We start from the raw sequence: 15,639 nt of genomic DNA, 5'->3' as shown, positions 1-15,639 counted from the left end.
CTAAAGAAGAGTATGCAGAAGCAAATCTGCTTCAGTAGACTTAGCAATAGGTCTACAGTAGACCAGCCAGAATGTTGTATACTGCAGTAAATAGATGTTCATAGGAGCATGATGGGTGCTGTTGAAGAGATAGAGGTTTTAGAATTCTAGAAAGTCCTCAAAATCCTTCCTGAGGGGGAAGGAGATGACTATGTCTTGTGTTTGTAAGCTGCAAGGAGATGTAAGAAAAACAGTCTGCTTTGGGAAGCAGCAAGTAAAAATGCATAGCATATTTTGACTCCAGTGTCAAAATAATCAATCGATTTCAAAAAAAGAGAAGAGGGACAGTTGCTGCACACTAGTAGGAATATTGGCACAAGTGTTTAAAAAAAAACAAAAAACAAAACAAATTTACATACCCTGGCAGAATTTATGATTTCTTGGCCATTTTTCAGAGAATATGAATAACACAAACTTTTTTTCACACGTGGTTAATGTTTGGCTGAAGCCATTTATTATCAGTCAACTGTGTTTACTCTTTTTAAATCATAGCGGCAACATAAACTACTACCCAAATGGTCCTGATCAAAAGTTTACATACCCCAGTTCTTAATACGGTGTATTGCACCCTTTAACATCAATGACAGTTTGAAGTCTTTTGTGGATGAAGCTCTTTATCTTCTCAGATGGTAAAGCTGCCCATTCCTCTTGGCAAAAAGCCTCCAGTTCCTGTAAATTCTTGGGCTGTCTTGCATGAACTGCACATTTGAGATCTCCCCAGGGTGGCTCAATGATATTGAGGTCAGAAGACTGAGATGGCCACTTCAGGACCTTCACTTTATTCTGCTGTAGCCAATGAAATGTCGACTTGGCCTTGTTTTTTGGATCATTGTCATGTTGGAATGTTCAAGTACATCCCATGCGCAGCTTCCTGGCTGATGAATGCAAATGTTCCTCCAGTATTTTTTGATAACATACTGCATTCACCTTGCCATCAATTTTGACCAAATTTCCTGTGCCTTTGTAGCTCACACATCCCCAAAACATCAGCAATCCACCTCCATGTTTCACAGTAGGAATGATGTACCTTTCATCATAGGCCTTGTTGACTCCTCTCCAAATGTAGCGTTTATGGTTATGGCCAAAAAGCTCAATTTTGGTCTCATCACTCCAAATGACTTTGTGCCATAAGGTGTGAGGCTTGTCTCTGTGCTCTTTGACGTATTGTAAGTGGGATACTTGGTAGCATTTGCGTTGTAATGGCTTTCATCTGGCGACCATGCAGCCCATCTTTCTTCAAGTGCCTCCTTATTGGGCATCTTGAAACAGCCACACCACATGTTTTCAGAGAGTCCTAAATTTCTCCTGAAGTTATTTGTGGGTTTTTCTTTGCATCCCGAACAATTTTCCTGGCAGTTGTGGCTGTAATTTTAGTTGGTCTACTTGACCGTGGTTTGGTTTCAACAGAACCCCTCATTTTCCACTTCTTGATTAGAGTTTAAACACTGCTGATTGGCATTCTCAATTCCTTGGATATCTTTTTATATCCCTTTCCTGTTTTATACGGTTCAACTACCTTTTCCTGCAGATCCTTTGACAATTCTTTTGCTTTCCCCATAACTCAGAATCCAGAAACATCAGTGCAGCACTGGATGAAACATGCAAAGGTCTGTCAAGAGTCCAGAAACTCACTGACCTTTTATACACACACACTAATTACAAGCAAACAGATCACAGGTGAGGATGGTTACCTTTAATAGCCATTAAAACCCCTTTGTGTGCATGTTATCAGCCCCAAATCACCAGGGCATGTAAAATTTTGATAAGGATCATTTTGGTAGTTTCTTTTGTCATTATGATTTAAAAAGAGCAAACACAGTTGATTGATAATAAATGACTTCAGCCAAACACTAACCATGAGTGAAAGAAAAGTTTTTGTGTTATTCATATTCTCTGCAAAATCATGATTTCTACCAGGGTATGTAAACTTATGAGCACAACTGTGTGAATGTATATATACAGTCAGGTCATAAATATTGGGGCATCGACACAATTATAATCTTTTTGGCTCTATACACCACCACAATGGATTTGAAATTAAACGAACAAGATGTGCTTTAACTGCAGATTTTCAGCTTTAATTTGAGGGTATTTACATCCAAATCAGGTGAATGATGTAGAAATTGCAACAGTTTATATATGTGCCTCCCACTTTTTAAGGGGCCAAAAGTAATGGGACAATTGGATGCTCAGCTGTTCCATGGCCAGGTGTGTGTTATTCCCTCATTATCCCATTTACAAGGAGCAGATAAAAGGTCCAGAGTTCATTTTAAATGTGCTATTTGCATTTCGAATCTGTTGCTGTCAAGTCTCAATATGAGATCCAAAGAGCTGTCACTATCAGTGAAGCAAGCCATCATTAGGCTGAAAAAACAAAACAAACCCATCAGAGAGATAGCAAAAACATTAGGTGTGACCAAATCAACAGTTTGGAACATCCTTAAAAAGAAAGAACGCACCGGTGAGCTCAGCAACACCAAAAGACCCGGAAGACCACGGAAAACAACTGTGGTGGATGACTGAAAAATTATTTCCCTGGTGAAGAAAACACCCTTCACAACAGTTGGCCAGATTAAGAACACTCTCCAGGAGGTAGGTGTATGTGTGTCAAAGTCAACAATCAAGAGAAGACTTCACCAGAGTTAATACAGAGGGTTCACCACAAGATGTAAACCATTGGTGAGCCTCAAAAACAGGAAGGTCAGATTCGAGTTTGCCAAACAACATCTAAAAAAGCCTTCACAGTTCTGGAACAGCATCCTATGGACAGATGAGACCAAGATCAACTTGTACCAGAGTGTTGGGAAGAGAATAGTATGGGGAAGGAAAGGAAATGCTCATGATCCAAAGCATACCACCTCATCAGTGAAGCATGGTGGTAGTAGTGTCATGGCGGGGGCATGTATGGCTGCCAATGGAACTGGTTCTCTTGTATTTATTGATGATGTGACTGCTGACAAAAGCAGCAGGATGAATTCTGAAGTGTTTCGGGCAATATTTTCTGCTCATATTCAGCAAAATGCTTCAGAACTTATTGGACGGCGCTTCACAGTGCTGCAGATGGACAATGACCCGAAGCATACTGCGAAAGCAGCCAAAGAGTTTTTTAAGGGAAAGAAGTGGAATGTTATGCAATGGCCAAGTCAATCACCTGACCTGAATCCGATTGAGCATGCATTTCAATTGCTGAAGACAAAACTGAAGGAAAAATGCCACAAGAACAAGCAGGAACTGAAGACAGTTGCAGTAGAGGCCTGGCAGAGCATCACCAAGGATGAAACCCAGCATCTGGTGATGTCTATGCGTTCCAGACTTCAGGCTGTAATTGACTGCAAAGGATTTGCAACCAAGTATTACAAAGTGAAAGTTTGATGGATGATTGTCAATCTGTCCCATTACTTTTGGTCCCTTAAAAAGTGGGAGGCACATGTACAAACTGTTGTTATTCCTACACTGTTCACCTGATTTGGATGTAAATACCCTAAAATTAAAGCTGAAAGTCTGCAGTTAAAGCACATCTTCTTCGTTTCATTTTAAATCCATTGTGGTGGTGTATAGAGCCAAAAAGATTACAATTGTGCCAAAGTCCCAATATTTATGGACCTGACTGTATATATATATATATATATATATATATATATATAGTATGTTATAGTTTTTTATTTTTTATTATTTTTTCCAATTTATTTCCAGTGTCAGCAGTTTATTTTATTTTATTTTTTTATAATTAAAATAATCTTTACAATTTTATTTTTAATATTTATTACTATTCTTTTTTTTTCTATCAGCCCTGTTTGAGGGCTTTGGCGATATATCAGGGGTCTAAACAGACCCCTGACATCACCCCTTTGAGACAGAGAAAGGGTCCGAGGACACAGATTCCCCAGTCCCTTTCTCTGCAGCCTCAGCTACACTGAAGATGAAGAAACAGGAGACAGAGGCTCCTATTCATTCATAAACTGAAGCATTGTAAACACAGTTTACGATGCTTCAGTTATAAATGGACAGCGTCAATGATCACTGACTCACTCAGAAAAGGAAGGGGATGGTAAATTACATATTTACTGGCCCCTTCCTCTGCTCTCCATTCTGACACATCCCCCGCAGCAGGAGAGGAGAGGAGGGAAGTAAGCAGCGCTGCAGGGGAACAAGGGGGGCCCAGAGGAGCGCATAGGTGAACAGTCGGGAATGATCAGTGAGGCAGTGGGGGGCAGTTACAAGCACTGATCCCCCTGTATTGCTTTCAATGAAGCAGCTGAAATCTGTGGGACGGAGAGGGAGCGAGCTGCTTCATTGAAAGTCACAGGAAGATTAGTGCTTGTAACTGCCCCCACTATTGCACCCATAACCCCCGACTGTCAACTAGGGACGGATCATCCATGGGTGCAGTGTGGGTCAGAACATAGAGTCCCCCCCTCCTATTGTGCAGTGAACTATTTGCACCCATGGATGATATGCCACTGTTTGTATACCTCTCCAATGGACAGAGTGAATTAAAAGGTTGAAAAATCTGTGCCTAATGCAGAGCTCGACCCCCCTTCCATTTTTGTCATGAGGTGGGGGAAACTTCTAATGCACAGAAGGTTTCTAATGCACAGAAGGTTTCTGAGCAGATCTGGTGTGCTTAGAGATGAGGGATCTGCCGCAAGGTGAAGGACCTGCAGTGGATGATGGCCCGCTGAGGGGATGAACAGGTCACACCCACATGGTGGGGGGGGGGGCAATAGAATAGGGAGGTAAGAGGAACCCCCTTTTTTAAAAGAATTTTCAAAGAGGATAGTACCTTCAAAGGGCATGCCAACAAGGCACTTTTCATGAGGGCAACCAGGCTTTAAGCCATGGGATTCTGCATAATTCACAAAAAGTAAGTTGGTGTGTCTTGTGTAGATACTACACTATAAACAAGGATATTGTGTATAATCTACTACATAGCCAAGAAATAATCTAACAAGATATGTGTAACCAGGAGCGGGTATGCTCCCATTCAGGAGCTAGGCTTCGCCCATCACTGTGGTGGGCATACCCTTAGAGGGGTCTTCAGGGTGTGGCTGCCTCAGAAATGGACCTTGGCCCTGGACTTGTTTAGCACCCTATGGCTGAATCACTTGTTGCACCACATACCAAGGTGAGTAACCAAAGTATGATCCAGTGCCCAAAACAAACATTACAGGCCTTCTGTTATGGGGTCTGGGTGCAGTTCCCAAGATGTACATCAAGGGTAAATGACTTGGAAACTGCTAGCGAGGGGATAAGCATTCACATCTTGATAGAAGTGTCAGTCAAAGAAAGAAGAAAAATTTGAGAAAAGTAGAAAAAACTTCTCCAACAAGATTATGAATGGAAGCGAACAGAAAAGCATTTTTTTTAGGGGAAGATCACTCAATGTAACATTGCAGTGCATTAGTGGAAAGGAGTCCTGTATGAAAAGATGTATTTTCTTGAGTCTATGCATTTTGCCTGTGTTTTATAAAACAGCTACTGTACATGAATGACAGTTATGACAGTTATGCAGTAAGCTGCATAACATCTGTATGCTATTTAATATTGGAAAATTAAAATTAAATTGTTCCCTTATAGTATGAGAACCAGTCATAACTGGACTTATGTCAGAATCTAAATATTCAGTCCTACATTATAGCTATGCATTCTTACTTGATGTATTTTGCCCCCCTTATTTGGCTTATCTTACTTTGAGTGCTTCAAGTCAGAGGACGCACAAACACATGGTGCTCTGTCAACTGCCTTAAAAACACACCCTGCTACTGAGCTACATTTTAAGCCAATGGCTCTGTATTTGTTTACGTTGCCTGTGAAGGTTCTTATTTGTTCAGGTCATGGTATAGCTATCAATAGTTAGTCACAGTTAGGCCTCATGCACACAGGATGTTTTTCAAACTATCCTAGAATCCTTTTCTCCTGGCAGCAGCATTTTGGTAGAAAAAAATCCAGAGGCTCGTAAAAGTGTTTAACCACTTGCCGACCAGCTGCCGTCATTATACTGCGGCAGGTCGGCACGATCCTGCAAACCATCATAGCTGTATGTCGGTCCCTCTAAACGGGATATCAGGTGCACGCGCATGCCTGCTGCACAGCGGGGGAGCGATTGCAGGCATGAGAGGCAGAACAGGGACGTGTGTGTGTGTAAACACACACATCCCAGTTCTGTGAGGAGAGGAGAGAGATATCATGAGTTCCTACAAGCTGGGAACCACGATCTCTCATCTCCTATAGTCAGTCCCATCCCGCACAGTTAGAACACACATATAGGGAACACACTTAACCCCTTGATCACCCCTAGTGTTAACCCCTTCCCTGTCAGTGACATTTATACAGTAATCAGCACATTTTTTTATAGCACTGATCACTGTATAATTGTCAATCGACCCAAAAATGTGTCAGAAGTGTCTGATGTGTCCTTCATAATATCGCAGTCTCGATAAAAATCGCAGATCGCCGCCATTACTAGTAAAAAAATAATAATAAAAATGCCATAAATCTATCCCCTATTTTGTAGACTCTATAACTTTTGCGCAAACCAATCAAAATATGCTTTTTGCGATTTTTATTACCAAAAATATGTAAAAGAATACATATCTGCCTAAAGTGAAGAAAAAATTAGTTTAAAAAAAAAAAAAAAAATGGGCTATTTATTACAGAAAAAAATACAAAATATTGTGTTTTTATTTCAAAATTGTCACTCTTTTTTTGTTTACAGCGCAAAAAATAAAAACTTGCAGAGATGATCAAATACCACAAAAAGAAAGCTCTATTTGTGAGAAAAAAGAATAATAGGCTGCACACCACGATTGTGATCCAAAATCCTTTATTGAGACATCCCAGAGTGACACCACAAGACCAGAGTGCCTGGTGAACACGTTTCACGCGAATATAGGTGCTTAGTCATCCATTTATGTTCATTTACAAGTGTGAAGAGCTTGGGCATTAATTCATTTCATCGGTCAGAATAATCATTTATTTTGGCCGTTGAAATGAATTAACGTTCAAGCGCTAAACACACCTAGCGTTAATGCGCGTTTAGCAGCGTCAAGTGTTTTTTTTTGCCAAAACTCTGCTGCTCATGGACGCAGTGGCAGTGGAGTTTTTTTCCGGTCTCTAAAAGCCCCTGCCACTAAATGCTGTTAAAAGCCTACATTTGCATGAAATCGTCTGACGTGTGCATGAGGCCTGAACGTGGTTCTAAAGCCTCATAGTTTTTCATCTGAATGCATTCTATGTATTAAGGTAAAAAACCTTCTGTACTGCAGGAGCCCAGCCAGCCCCCCCACACCCCCCCATTCTTACCTGAGTCCAATCCAATCCAGCGTGATGCGCAAGAGCAGCGGCTCTTGCCACTGTCTCCCTCCTCATTGGGCAGATTGATAGCAGCGGCAGTCATTGGCTTCCGCTGCGGTCAATCAAATGCCGTGACAAGGGGGGCGGAGCCGAGTTTATATTCGGTAACCTAACTCTTTGACCATAGGCGCTTTCCCCTATCGCCCGGTCTGTGTCAATAGACACAGACTGGGCGGCTCGGGAGCGAACACACACGTTGAAGAGGAGGGGCCTGGAGCGCAGGCGAGGGACCCCAGAAAAAGAGGATCGGGGCTGCTCTGTTCAGATTTAACCACTTCAGCCCCGGAGGATTTGGATGCTCAATGACCAGAGCACTTTTTACAATTTGGTACTGTGCTGCTTTAACTGGTAATTGCGCAGTCATGCAATGCTGTACCCAAACAAAATTTGCATCCTTTTTTTCCCACAAATAGAGCTTTCTTTTGATGGTATTTTATTGCCTCTGCAATTTTTATTTTTTGCGATATAAACGGAAAAAGACTGAAAATTTTGAAAAGAAAATATATTTTCTACTTTTTGTTATACAAAAATTCAATAAACTCAATTTTAGTCATACATTTAGGCCAAAATGTATTCAGCCCCATGTCTTTGGTAAAAAAAAATGTCAATAAGCATATTTATTGGTTTGCACAAAAGTTATAGAGTCTACAAACTAGGGTACATTTTCTGGAATTTACGTAGCTTTTAGTTTATGACTGCCTATCTCATTTCTTGAGGTGCTAAAATTAGGGATGCACCGAAAATTTCGGCCGCCAAAACATATCGGCCGAAAATGGCCTTTTCGGCAATTTGCAGAAAGAGAAATCACGCTGATAATGGTGGCCCCGCCCCTGGTGCCGCCCGTTACAGGGGTGTCGTCAGGGCCGATCCTAGGCAGGTGCAGTTCACCCGGGCGCCACAGAGGTGGGGGCACTGAAGCGCCAGAGTGCTCCCCTCCATCCTTCTCCTCCTCTCCTTGTCCATGTCGAGAGGCGGTTCTCCCCGCTGTGTTTCCCAAGCCCGTCCCCCCTCTCTCCTCCTGTCAGAGGAGGAGAGCGAAGTAGCCTGAGAACAGAGCGGCTGTCTCTGTATGTAGAGAGACTAGCACAGTGACGTTGCTGAGGGGGCGGTCCATGCCGGCAGTGACTTGTGTTCTCCTCCTCTCTGTCTTAACTCCTGCCTGCTGTGATCTGTTCTCCACCTGTTCTCCCATCTGTCTGTTTTTATGTACCGTAATGGAGGGGGGGTTTGTCCTGGGGGTCTGTACTAATAAAGGGGGATTGGTTTGTCCTGGGGGGTCTGTACTAATGGAGGGGGATTGGTTTGTCCTGGGGGAGTCTGCACTAATGGAGGGGGATTGGTTTGTCCTGGGTGGTCTTTACTAATGGAGGGGGATTGGTTTGCCCTGGGGGGTCTGTACTAATGGAGGGGGGTCTGTCCTGGGGGGGTCTGTACTAATGGAGGGGGCTTGGTTTGTCCTGGGGGGTCTGCACTAATGGAGGGGGGTGGTTTGTCCTGAGGGGGTCTTTACTAATAGAGGGGGTGGTTTGTCCTGGGGGGTCTGTACTAATGGAGGGGGGGTGGTTTGTCCTGGGGGGTCTGTACTATTGGAGGGGGGTCTGTACTAATAGAGGGGGGTGGTTTGTCCTGGGGGGTATCGCTGGGTCAGGTGAGAGGAACGGTCGGCCATTATCTACTAACGTCCATAGGAACTGCAGTCTCTGACCATCTCCTGTACCATGTCTGCAGTCTCTGACCATCTGCTGTACCATGTCTGCAGTCTCTGACCATCTCCTGTACTATGTTTGCAGTCTCTGACCATCTCCTGTACCATGTCCCCAGTCTCTGACCATCTCCTGTACCATGTCCCCAGTCTCTGACCATCTCCTGTACCATGTCCCCAGTCTCTGACAATCTCCTGTACCATGTCTAAATCTCTGACCATCTCCTGTACCATGTCCCCAGTCTCTGACCATCTCCTGTACCATGCCCCCAGTCTCTGACCATCTCCTGTACCATGTCTGCAGTCTCTGACCATCTCCTGTACCATGTCTGCAGTCTCTGACCATCTCCTGTAGCATGTCCCCAGTCTCTGACCATCTCCTGTAGCATGTCCCCAGTCTCTGACAATCTCCCGTACCATGTCCCCAGTCTCTGACCATCTCCTGTATAAAAGTGTTTTTTAAAAACAGTCATTTTTGGTATCGGTCAGTTGCTGTATCGGTTTTCAGCCTAGTATATTTTTTATTTTTGGTATGGGTTTCAGCACCAAAAAACCCATTTGGTGCACCCCTAGCTAAAATGGCAGGGTAGTACAACCCCCCCCAAAAAAAAAATTGCTGAGAGACATGTTGAGGCCATTGAATATTGATTGAAAAATGACAAAAAAAAAACAAAACAAATTACATAAAGTTGTCACTAAATTATATATTGTTCAAACATGGCATGGTTATATGTGGAATTACACCCCAAAATACATTCTGTTGCTTCTCCTGAGTATGGGGATACCTCATGTGTGGGACTTTTTGGGAGCCTAGCTGTGTACAGGACCCCAAAAACCAAGCACCGCCTTCAGGATTTCTTAGGGTTTAAACTTTTGCTTTCACTCCTCACTACCTATCAAAGTTTCGAAGACCATAAAATGCCAAGATAGCACAACCCCCCCCCCCCCAATGACCCAATTTTGGAAATTAGATACCCCACGCTATTTGCCGATAGGCATGTGGAGTCCATGGAATATTTTATATTTTGCCACAAGTTGCGGTAAAAATTACAATTTTTTTTTTTTTTTTTTTTTTTGCACAAAGTTGTCACTAAATCAGTGGTTCTCAACTCCAGTCCTCAGGACCCACCAACAGGCCAGGTTTGCAAGATAGCTGAAATACATCACAGGTGATATCACTTGCTGCTCAGTGATTGCAGTATTCTAGTCTGCAACTCCCCAAGGTAATACTTAAAATCTGACCTGTTGGTGGGTCCCGAGGACTGGAGTTGAGAACCACTGCACTAAATGATCTATTGCTCAAACATGCCATTGGCATATGTGAAATTACACCCCAAAATACATTCTGCTGCTTCTCCTGAGTATGGTGATACCACATGTGAGACTTTTTGTGAGCCTAGCCATGTACAGGACCCCGAAAACCAAGCACCGCTATCAGGCTTTCTAAGGGCGTAAAATGGTGATTTCCCTTCCTCACTACCTATCACAGTTTCGGAGTCCATGAAATGACAAGATAGCACAAAACCCCCCCAAATTACCCCATTTTGTAAAGAAGACACTTCAAGCCATTTGCTGAGAGGAATGTTGAGTCCATGGAATAATTTATATTTTGCCACAAATTTCGGTAAAATTACAATTTTTTTTTAATTTTTATTTTTTTTACACAAAGTTGTCACTAAATGATATATTGTTCAAACATGGCATGTTTATATGTGGAATTACACCCCAAAATACATTCTGCTGTTTCTCTTGAGTATGGGGATCCCACATTTGTGGGGCCTTTTGGCTGTCTAACCGTGTAGAGGACCCTGAAAACCAATCACCGCCTTCAGGCTTTCTAAGGGCGTACATTTTTTTTTTCACTCCTCACTGCCTATCACAGTTTCGGAGGCCTTGATATGTCCAGATAGCACAACCCCCCCCCCCCCCCCCAAATAACCCCATTTTGGAAAGCAGACACCCCAAGCTATTTGCTAAGAGGCATGCTGAGTATTTTTCAGATCTCGATTTTTGTCACAAAGTTTTGAAAATTGAAAAAAGAAAATTTTCAAAAATAAATGAGATCTGCAAAATACTCACCATGCCTCTTAGCAAATACCTTGGGGTGTCTACTTTCCAAAATGGTGTCATTTGGGGGGGGGGGTTGTGCTATCTGGACATATCAAGGTCTCCATAACTGTGATAGGTAGTGAGGAGTAAAATCACAATTTTAGAAAGCCTGAAGGCGGTGCTTGGTTTTTGGGGTCCTGTATGGCTCCCAAAAAGTCTAGGCTAGGCTAGGCTCCCAAAAAGTCTCACACATGTGGTATCCCCATACACAGGAGAAGCAGCAGAATTTATTTTGGGGTGTAATTCCACATATAACCATGTCATGTTTGAACATTATATCATTTAGTGACAACTTTGTGTAAAAAAAAAAATTATTTTCCCGAAACTTGTGGCAAAATATAAAATATTCCATGGACACAACATGCCTCTCAGGAAAAAGCTTTAAGTGTCTTCTTTCCAAAATGGGGTCATTTGAGGGGGGGGGGGGGTTGTGCTATCCTGACATTTCAGGGCCTCCATAACTGTGATTGGTAGTGAAGAAGTGAAATCACCACTTTACGCCCTTAGAAAGCCTGAAGGCAGCGATTGGTTTTTGGGGTCCTGTACACGGCTAAGCTCCCAAAAAGTCTCACATATGTGGTATCCCCGAACTCAGGAGAAGCAGCAGAATGTATTTTGGGGTGTAATTTCACATATGGCCATGGCACCTTTGAGCAATAGATCATTTAGTGACAACTTTGTGCCAAAAAAAAAAAAAATGTAATTTTCCCGCAACTTGTGACAAAATATAAAATATTCCATGGACTTTGTGCTATCTTGGCATTTTATGGCCTTCAAAACTGTGATAGGTAGTGAGGAGTGAAATAAAAAATTTACACCCTTAGAAATCCTGAAGGCGGTGCTTGGTTTTCGGGGTCCTGTACGCGGCTAGGCTCCCAAAAAGTCTCACACATGAGGTATCCCCAAACTCAGGAGAAGCAGCAAAACTTTCCAAAAATGTGTCATTTGGGGGGTTTTAACTGTCCTGACATTTTATGCACAACATTTAGAAGCTTATGTCACACATCACCCACTCTTCTAACCACTTGAAGACAAAGCCCTTTCTGACACTTTTTGTTTACATGAAAAAATATTATCTTTTTGCAAGAAAATTACTTTGAACCCCCAAACAATAGGATTTTTTTAACAGCTTACCTGTAAAATCCTTTTCTTGGAGTAGATCACGGGACACAAAACCATAGTAGTTACTATGTGGGATGTCCCAGAGCAATGCCAACTGAGGGGAGGGAGACACAACAAACGTAGGGCACCATGAGACTAGAGGACTTATACTGCTGCCTGCAGCACACTACGCCCAAAGGCAATTTCCTCACGCCTTTTTACATCCACCTGATAGAATCTGGTAAATGTATGGACTGAAGACCAAGGCCTTGCAGATTTGAGCCATGGAGGCTTGGTGATGCACTGCCCATGAAGCACTAACAGCCCTAGTGGAGTGCGCTTTGATTTGAGTGGGTGGAATCTTCTTCTTCAAACCATAAGCTTGAACAATTACTTGCCAAATACATTTAGAAATAGTAGATTTTGAAGCTTCCTTTCCTCTTTTAGGACCTTCAGGCAACACAAACAAAACATCCGTTTTTTAAATCTGAGCTGTCGCCTTCAAGTAGACTTTGACTGCTCAGAGAATGTAAACCACATCCAGAGAATGTAGTGATTTCTCTTCCGTAGAACAGGATTCTGGAAAAAATGAAGGTAGAATAATATCCTAGTTTAAATGAAAACCTGACACTACCTTCAGTAGAAAGTTAGGATGAGGATAATACTACCTTATCCTTGTGAATAACTAAATATGGCTCTTTACAAGAAAGAGCAGCCAACTCTGATACCCCTCTTGCAGAAAATATGGCTACCGGTAAAATTAATTTCCTTGTCAAAAGGACCAAGGGAATATGCTGTAACGGCTCAAAAGGCTGTTTCTGCAATGCTGACAGAACTAAATTCAAGTCCCAAGAGTTCAGGGGTGACCTAACCAGAGGATTAAGTCGCATTACCCCCTGAATAAAACTACGAACCAAAGAATGTGAAGCAAGTGGTCATTAAAACAATATCGATAAGGCCTGGCCTTTGATAGTACTCAAGGCCAGCTTCATCTGTAACCCCATCTGCAGAAAGTCAAGGATTCTACCTATGACATACTTCCTGGGGTGCCAACCCCTGGATTCACACCAGAAGACATATGCCTTCCAGAATCTATAATATATGATTCTGGGGGCCGGTTTCCTTGCATCAAGGTATATACCACAGAACCTGATAGCCCACGCTTCTTCAGAATGTGGGTCTCAATAGCCAAACCGTTAAATTTAGCGCTTGTAAGGTAGGATGGAATAACAGACCTTGCAAGAGAAGGTCTGGACGTGGTGGTAGGGTCTATGGTTCCCCTACTGCCATCCTTATGATCTCTGCATACCAGGATCTTCTGTGTCACGCTGGGGCCACAAGAATCACCAACTTCCCTTCCTGCTTGACTCTGCGAAGAAATCGTGGAAGCAGCAGAATAGGAGGGAATGCATAAATCAGTGAGAACTGATTCCACGGGAACACCAAGGCATCTGTTCCGCATGATGGCTGGATCCCTTGTTCTTGACAGTTGTCGATCTTTTTTGTTGAACCTGGACGCAAACAGATCTACGTCCGGGATCCCCCATTTTCGGCATGTTGCCAGGAAGATATCGGGGTGAAGGGCCCATTCTCCCGGGAACAACTGCTGTCGACTCAAGTAGTCTGCCTGCCAATTTTCTATTCCTGGAATGAAGACTGCCGATAGGCAAGGTACATTGTTTTCTGTCCAAGTTAAGATATGATTCAGCTCTCTCTGGGCCGCACGACTTCTCGTGCCCCCTTGGTGATTGATATAGGCCACTGCTGTGGCATTGTCGGATTGGATCCTGACAGGACAATTCCGTAACCTGAACGTCCAGGGCCTCAGGGCCAAGCGCGCTGCCTGAATCTCTACATTGTTGATGGATAAGGTCATTTCTTATCTGGACCATTTCCCTTGGACATTCACTTCTTCCAGGACTGCTCCCCAACCTGAAAGGCTGGCATCTGTTGTTACCACCTTCCAGGTAACTGGTAGGAAGGATTTTCCCTTCTGCAGATTCTTGGTTATCAACCACCAATTGAGGCTCCAGCGCACCCCTGGAGACAGACACATTGGGAAATCTAGAGCTTGGACCTTCTTGTTCCAAGCCGACAGGATACTGTTTTGCAGCAGCCTCAAATGAAACTGAGCATAAGGAACGGCCTAGAATGAAGCCACCATCTTTCCAAACAACCTCATGCAAAGTCGAATGGAAAGATTCTTCTTTGCCTTGACTACCTGAATCAGTTCCTTTATGGCACTGATCTTTGCCTGGGGCAAGAATACCCTTTTCTGGGCTGTATCTATGATCAGACCCAAGTATTCTAATCTCCTTGATGGTTTTAAGGAGGGTTTCTCTAAGTTGAGAATCCAACCTAGGTATTCCAGATAGTTGACTGTGGTGATCATACTTAGATCTAAGCAAACTACCGACTGGTCTATCAAGAGCAGATTGTCTAGGTAAGCTAATTGTTATACCTTGGGCCCTTAATCTGGCTAGAGGAGGGGCCAGGACCTTTGTAAACACTCAAGGTGCAGTAGCTAGACCAAAAGGCAGAGCTACAAGCTGAAAATGAAGATTTTCTACCTCGAAGCGTAGATATTTCTGGTGAGCTGGGAAAATCGGCACATGGAGATATGCATCCTTGATGACGATTGACGCCAGAAGTTCTCCTGACGCCAGAAGTTCTCCTCCTGACGCCAGAAGTTCTCCGCCTTGTAGAATGGAGACTACTTATCGGATTGACTCCATGCGGAAAGAGCAGATATTCAGGAACCGGTTAGATCTTTGAGATCCAGAACAACTACAAGCTAAGTATCAGGGGAAGATGTGGGGGCGGAGCGTCAATACGTAGGATGCTCGGAGCACGTGCCGGGAATCCCTGCCCCGTCTGATGCTCCGCTCTGCTGCCGGCATGAGGGGACGCTGAGTGCACGGCGCCGAAGGCTGGAGCTCCCCTCCCGGGCGACCTGCTGACAAGCCGGTGTTGCTTACGGTAAGCGCCGGTGGGTAGCATACGTTCCCACCCCTCCACTTCTGCAAACCCAGGAAACAAAAAAAATGGCATTAGCTGGAGCGGGGTTCTGCCGTAGCTGCCGAAGCTCCTTCAGTACGCTGATGTGACAGGAAGGGGGAGCCAACCTGCAGGACCGTGCAGCTTTCTATCCATGGAGGAGGGGAGAGCTTCTCTATATATTGCTATGTGATTTCCCTGTTTCAGCTGATTATGTGAGGGACTGGATTTATCCATGCTGTGAGGTTGAGAAACCCCCCTCTGCCTGCTGTGATATAAGGCCCCCTGTAAACGTTGGCTAAAAGATATTGCAACAGCAATTCTCAGAAGGAGAGACT

The 15,639-nt window shown here is 43.5% G+C and overlaps 1 protein-coding gene across 2 annotated transcripts in view; it reads left to right on the top strand.

Moving 5' to 3' along the window:
* Nucleotides 1-15,639, top strand: part of CNTNAP1 (contactin associated protein 1) — a 668,106-nt gene that overhangs the window by 609,814 nt on the left and 42,653 nt on the right. The window lies entirely within an intron of this gene.

Source organism: Aquarana catesbeiana, linkage group LG12 (genome assembly GCF_042186555.1).
Source record: "Aquarana catesbeiana isolate 2022-GZ linkage group LG12, ASM4218655v1, whole genome shotgun sequence".
NCBI lineage: Eukaryota > Metazoa > Chordata > Amphibia > Anura > Ranidae > Aquarana > Aquarana catesbeiana.
This window is presented reverse-complemented; position numbering and strand designations above follow the sequence as displayed.